The sequence below is a fragment of the Perognathus longimembris genome, chromosome 3 (assembly GCF_023159225.1).
Source record: "Perognathus longimembris pacificus isolate PPM17 chromosome 3, ASM2315922v1, whole genome shotgun sequence".
Lineage (NCBI taxonomy): Eukaryota > Metazoa > Chordata > Mammalia > Rodentia > Heteromyidae > Perognathus > Perognathus longimembris.
In genome coordinates, this window is record NC_063163.1 from 62809132 (window position 1) to 62816720 (window position 7589).

Consider the following 7589-nt stretch of genomic DNA (forward strand, 5'->3'; position numbering starts at 1 on the left):
AAATCATTCTTAAGACCAGACCCGGGGCTGAGAATATGGCCTAGCAAGAGTGCTTGTCTCGTATACATGAAGCCTTGGGTTTGATTCCCCAGCACCACATATATACAAAGCGGCCAGAAGTGGCACTATGGCTCAAGTGGCAGAGTGCTAGCCTTGAGCAAAAAGAAGCCAGGGACAGTGCTCAGGCCCTGAGTCCAAGCCCCAGGACTGGCCAAAAAAAAAAAAAAAAGAAAGAAAAAAATTAAAAAAAAATGGGCTGGGAATATGGCCTAGTGGTAGAGTTGCTTGTCTCATATACAGGAAGCCCTAGGTTCGATTCCTCAGCGCCACACATATAGAAAATGGCCAGAAGTGGTGCTGTGGCTCAAGTGTCAGAGTGCTAGCCTTGAGCAAAAAGGAAGCCAGGGACAGTGCTCAGGCCCTGAGTCCAAGCCCCAGGACTGGCAAAAAACAAAACAAAACAAAAAAAACAAACTTACAAAGACCAGACAGACCCACTTATCTGCATCCATAATTACCTTCTTGGGTAACTAAGTGATGTATATTACTCAAGCCTTTCTCTGTCCTTTAAAAGACTGTCCTGCTCTGTTCCTCTTGTAGATCTCATTGCTGGCTGCCTCCTGCTCCTTCATTTTATTCATTGATGGTTCTTGCACTGGATTTACCTTTTTCCTTGACACTTCTAATCCACGCATATGATTTAACAGCCTTCTAAATGACTACAGTGATGCCTCACCTATTGTGGAAATTTCTTTCCACAGACCCCTGTGATAGGTGAAAATCCGTGAAGTAGCAGCATTATATATATATATATATATATATATATATATATATGTGTGTGTGTGTGTGTGTGTGTATACATACATATATACATACATACATACATACATGGCTTCCCAGTCTGCTATAAACCATTCCCACTCTCACACGTACAAACACTTCATATGCTCTTAAACACCTTCTACACTTTTAACCTTATGTAATTTAAACACCACCTCGGATGATGAAGATCATGAATTGTGCAGCTGTGCATGATTGATGGTGATGAAGGTGAGGATGATGAGAAGAAGAGTGTACTGCACAGCCAAGAAGAGCATTACAGTGCTCCTGAAGGCTCCACTTCATCAGGTGCTTCATTGGTTGGTGTAATATCTTCACCCTGTGTCATAACTGCTACTTCTGCTAAAGGTGGGAGCATGACTGATCTCTCTCTCTCTCTCTCTCTCTCTCTCGCCAGTCCTGGGCCTTGGACTCAGAGCCTGAGCACTGTCCCTGGCTGCTTTTTGCTCAAGGCTAGCACTCTACAACTTGAGCCACAGCGCCACTTCTGGCCATTTTCTATATATGTAGTGCTTGGGAATTGAACCCAGGGTTTCATGTATACGAGGCAAGCACTCTTGCCACTAGGCCATATTCCCAGCCCCATAACTGATCTTTTTATCTGAGTGATGAACGTAGTGATGGGGAGTTGCTGGCACTGCTTTTTCTTCTGGGAAGGTTTTTATAAATGGAGATGCCACTCTCAATTGTATTTATGAAGTGCAACAAATGAAACATCTAGTTGTTTGGCCATTCTGACCACGGTCCTCTTCTTCCCTTAGTCCTGTTCCTTATCCTCTTCTTCACTTGCTGACTTCTCTGTCAGGTCTTTGTCTGGCAACGGTTTTGAGTGGACATTGATCAGTTCATTCACATAGTCAGGAGTCATATCATTGAAACCATCTCCCAGTACTTTTACCAGCTGCATGGCCTTAGCTACCACAGAGTGACGGACTTCATCAGGAGAGAATCCCTTGTAATCATGGACCACTCTGGCCACAAAGTTTTCCAGCTGGCATTAACTGTTTTACTCTTCATCTCCTTTATGGCCTTCTGAACATTTACGAGACATGGTACAATATTGTAATCATGCCACTACATCTTTAGCGAGCAGTTTTCATCTGAGTCCATAGCTTCAACCAGGTTTTGCAGGGTGTTTCATGTGTGGAGCTCCTTAAGAGCACAAGTATCGCCTTGATCCACGGGCTGAATGAGCAAGGTGATGTTTGACGGCAAGAACTCTTATCTGGATGCCATTTACATGACAGATTGACAGCATGGTCTCGAGCACTGTCCATGATCAGAAGCACTTTGAACTCCAGATAAAGCTTAGCCTCCAGGATAAAAGCACTGGTGAAACCAATCAGCCCTGAGGGGTTTCATGGTCCAGGCCTTGGGGCTGTGCTTCTAGTACACAGGCCACATATTCTTTTTGTTTATTTGTTTGTTTTGCCAGTCTTGGGGCTTAGCCTGTGGTCAAGGCTCTCTGTGGTCAAGGCTAGCACTCTACCACTGGAGCCACAGCACCACCTCCGGCTTTGTTTATGTAGTACTGAGGAATCGAACTCAGGGCTTTGTGCATGTGAGGCAAGCATTCTACCACTAAGCCACATTCTAGCCCCAGTCCACATATTCTTATTTTTGTTTGGGTTTTTTATTTTGACTTATAAATAAGCCCTGGCTTTATCATAAAGCCCACAGCATAGCCACACATAATCAAAGTTACTCGGTCTTTTGAAGCCTTAGAGCCAACGACTTTGGCTTCGTCCCTCATAATAGTGCAAGAGGGCATCTGTTTCCAAATAAGCCCATCTCATTTACATTCAAATGTGTTCGGGCTTATAGCTCCTTCCTCGATGATGGATCCAAACATGTTATTCACATATTCCTTGGCTCCAGCTTTATCTGCAGAGGCAGCTTCTCCATGTGCAGAATGCTCTGGAGTCCAAAGCATCTTTGAAATTTGTCAGCCGAGCCCTTGCTGGGGTTGGTCTGGTGGGAGAAGCACTCGTGGTCCTGCTTCTTCATCGTCATCCTCATCTTCATCCTCATCACTGTTGTGAATGTCTGTGCTTTCCGCAAAACTACCATCAAGTTTCTTGGCCTTCTTCTGGATGGTGTTGGTATCCAGCAAGCTACTGTATTCTTCCTGCAGTCATTTGTCCACAGGACCAAAGCAGGCTCCATACTCAAAATGGCCATACTGTGGGAAGTGACCACTCTGTGCAGTCTTGTTAAAAGTCATAATTGCTGTAACCTAATATGCTTCTCCTCTTTCTTTATGTAGCATACAGTAGATTCGTCAATCCCATAATGGTGGCCTATAGTACGTAACTTTTGCCTTCCTTTACCATGTCAAGAAGTTCCACTTTTTTCTTGATGGCAAACATCTTCCTCGGGTGCTTGGGTTCATTGCCAGAAGCCTTAGAAGGCGCAGAACATTTGAATGGCACTGCAGGGCTTGAAATAACTTCAAACTTTTATGAAAATTTCACAAAAACTAACACTACAGAGCAACACTACGCACAGCTATCAGATGAACCTATGGGCACCGTGCGGGAGAGCAAACAAACAGATGCTACAGTCACTGAACCAATCAGTGTCCAAGACACAGAACACAGTTCTGTGGTTGGTTGCCTTCCATTCCATCAGCCAATAGTGTGCTGTGTACAATCTCACATTGGCAAACTTGTGCAAATGATAGTGATATACTGCATTTCCATTGTGTATAGTATTCCTCTGTGGATGAAATATACTGTATTTTATTTTGATTTTATGTTATTTTAATGTTTCTCTCTCTCTTTTTTTTTTTTTTGCCAGTCCTGGGGCTTGAACTCAGGGCCTGGGCACTGTCCCTGAGCTTCTTTTGCTCCAGGCCAGCACTCTACCACTTGAGCCACAGCACCACTTCTGGCTTTTTCTGTGTATGTGGTACTGAGGAATCGAACCTAGGGTTTCATGTATGCAAGGCAAGCACTCTTTCCCAGTCCCTTTTAATATGAGTTAACATTTTTACATTGTTTTTAATTTTTGTACAAAAGTAATTGAAATAATAAATATTATATAAACACCTCTATACAGCAAAATCTCACAATATAGTGAAAACTTTGCAATACAGAATTATATATATATTATATGGAAGGAATAATATATATTATATAAATATAATAAACCCATGATACAGTGAAGTTGCAATAAGTGAGCTGTGATGTAGCAAAGAATGTCTGTATTTGAACTCTAGTCATATTTTCTCCATCTCATTTCAACTACCAAATTGTTATCAGTTTTTAGGGCAAAATCTAAATCTCTGTAAGTCCCAATAGACTGAGATGGGCTACTCATTTCACTACATCAATTAAAGAGAGATCAATTAGGGAGACCTTAGGAGAGACAGAGAAAGATTTATTCAACACAGCCACATTGGGAAGGAGAGAGAAAGGTTTTATAGGAAAGGGAGGCAAAGGAGCAGTCAGAGCATGCATAGCTGACAGAACAGGTAACTCCAATGGGGCCAGTGGGCTGACTGACCATCATCTTAGTTTTGGCTCTCTAGGGGTTCTGGAGATGTTCTCATGCTGTCATCACCTGAAGAAGGCAGTCTAGTCCCCATGAGATGATTATTCTTGCTATTGCTATACCTTCATGATAATTGCCCCCATTGGGGTGTGATCTGTCCTTCCAGGTTTGTTATTGATCCTGTCCTTTGTCATAAAGATGTTCATCCATCCATTAGTCTTCCTTTCCTTCCAGAATCCAAGGTGTCTGCAGGAGAGACTTGGGAGAAAAAGGCCAAAGAGGCACAAATAGCCAGAGAGGATAAAATGGAGTGAGTTAGGCCAGTGACTACCCATTCCTTCAATGTCGTGTGGTCCAAGTTATTATCATCACCAACAGCTGCCTCTCTTTCCAGCCTCACATATCCATGTTTTCTCCTCCATTCCATCAGTTTCTGACTATATCAAGTCTTGAAATCCTAGCACTTTTCATCAATCTTTTTGCATTGTGTGTGTGTATGTGTGTGTGTGGGGGGTGGGAATGGGGGTGTGCGCACACATGTGCACTAGTCCTGGGGCTTGAACTCAGGGCCTGGCATGGCCCATGAGCTTCTTTGCTTAAGGCTAGTGCTCTACACTTGAGCCACAGATCTACTTCTGGCCATTTCTTTTTCTGTTTTGGTAGTTTATTGGAAATAAGAGCCTCATGGGCTTGCCTTCCTTCCTGGCCTGTCTTTGAACAATGATCTTAAGATCCTAAGATCTCAGAATCCGGAATAGCTATGATTACAGGCATGAGCCATCGGCACCTGGCATTTTTACATTTTTTTTTTTGCCAGTCCCGGGGCTTGAACTCAGGGCCTGGGCAGTATCCTTAGCTTCTTTTTGTTCAAGCTAGCACTCTACCACTTGAGCCACAGAGCCACTTCTGGCTTTTTCTGTTTATGTGGTACTGAGGAATCGAACCCAGGGCTCCATGCATGCTAGGCAAACACTCTACCAGCAGGCCACATTCTTAGCCCCTATGCTACACATTTAAAACTTTATTGTTATTGTAAAGGTGATGTACAGAGGAGTTACAGCTATATAAGTCAGTTAATGAGTACATTTCTTTTTGGACAAGTTAACCCCTTCCCTCCCTGTCTCCTAGTTTTTCCTTGCCACCCTCATCTACACATTGTATAGTTTGTTTTCAACATAGTGTCCAGTGAGAACCATTGCTGCATTTGTTCACCCTTTGTCCCTCCATTTCTGTGCCTCCCCTTACCCTCTCAAAGAAAGATAAATGAACAAACAGGACAAAAAGAAAAGAAAATGAAAATAGCAACAAAGAAAAAAAGCTCTTGTTTCCTGGAGTTCATTTCGATAAATATTATTTTCTATGACCAGAGACACAGACACAGAGACATTGTGCTTTTCTGTTCCTCCCCTAAGGGAATCCTCCTATGGTTTCACTATACATGGGTGTCTATGGTTCTGTATAATTTATTATATCCTTATATGTTTTAGATCTAGCTTCTACATATGAGAGAAATATGTACTATTTGTCTCTCTGTGCTTGGCTTACTCTCAGTTAATATGACTTGGGGCTGGGGATATAGCCTAGTGGCAAGAGTGCCTGCCTCGGATACACGAGGCCCTAGGTTCGATTCCCCAGCACCACATATACAGAAAACGGCCAGAAGCGGCGCTGTGGCTCAAGTGGCGGAGTGCTAGCCTTGAGCAAGAAGAAGCCAGGGACAGTGCTCAGGCCCGGAGTCCAAGGCCCAGGACTGGCCAAAAATAAAATAAATAAATAAATAAAAAATATGACTTGTTCTAAGTCCATCCAAGATAAAGTCATTTGCATAATGTCATACTGTTACGTGTAAAATCCCACTGTTCATGACTACCACATTTTTGGATTCATTTATCTGTTTCCATAATTTGGCTATGATGAATAGTGCCGCAATGAACATGGATGTGCAAGTGTCTTTATGGTTGTGATGGTTGTGGGTAGAGATGCTCAGGAGTGGTATGGCTGGGTTATAGGGAAGATCTATATTTAGTTTTTTGAGGAACCTCCAGACTGGTGTCCAGAGTGGTTGTATTATCTTACATTCCCACCAACAGTTCACTAGAGTTCCTTTTCTCTCATTTGTTGTTTGAATTCTCAATGTTGGCCAACCAAATTGAGGTGAGATGGAATCTCAGAGTTGTTTTGATTTACATTTCCTTTATGACCAGGAATTATGAGCATATCCTTCTGTCTTTCTTTGCCATTCTTTCCTCTTCTTCTGAGAAGTCTCTTCTTAGCCCATTTAATGATTGGTTTATCAGGTTTGAGAAGGGTTAGTTTCTTGAGCCCCTTGTACATTTTGGATATTAGGCCTTTGTCTGATGCCTTGTTGGTAAATATCTTTTCCCAGTTGGTTGGCTATCTTTCTAGTTTAGTGGCTTTAGCTATGCAGATGCTTTTTATTTTAATGTAGTCCCATTTGTTGAGTCTCTTTCCAATCTGTTGTGCCCCTGGAACTCTGTTCAGGAAGTTCCTGCTTGTGGCCTTTAAGTTCTAATGTCTCTCCCACTCTGTCTTGCAGTAGTTTCAGAGTTTTGGTTTGGGTGTTGAGGTCTTTAATCCATTTTGAATTGATGTTAGTGCATGTTGAGAGGCTGGGATCTACATTGAGTTTTCTGCATGTGCCTTCCCAGTTTTCCCAGCACCATTGATTGAAGAAGCTATGTTTTTTTCCACTGTACATCTTTGGCTCATTTGTGGAATATCATCTGATTGTAAGTATGTGGTTTTATTTGTGGGTCTCCTAATGTATTCCATTAATCTTCAGGTCTATTTTTTGCCAATACCAAGTCATTTTTGTTATTATAGCTCTATAGTAGAGCTTGAAACCTGGTATTGTGATACCACCTGCATTGCTTTTTTGCCTAGAATTTCTTTGGCTATTCTAGGTCTTTTGTTGTTCCATATAAATTTTGGGGTTGTTTTCTCTATTTCAGCAAAGATCATCATTGGGATTTTGATGGGGATTGTGTTGAATTTGTATATCATTTTTGGTAGCATGGCCATTTCCACAATATTGATTCTACCTATCCTTTCCATTTCCTGGTGTCCTCTTTGATTTCTTTCTTTAGATGTTTGTAGTTTTCACTAAATAGATCCTTTACATCTTTGGTTAATTCCCAGATACTTTATTCTTTTTGAGGCTATTGCAAATGGGGTAGTTTTCATGATTTCCCTTTCTGTTTGTACACTGTTGGCATACAGAAAGGCTACTGATT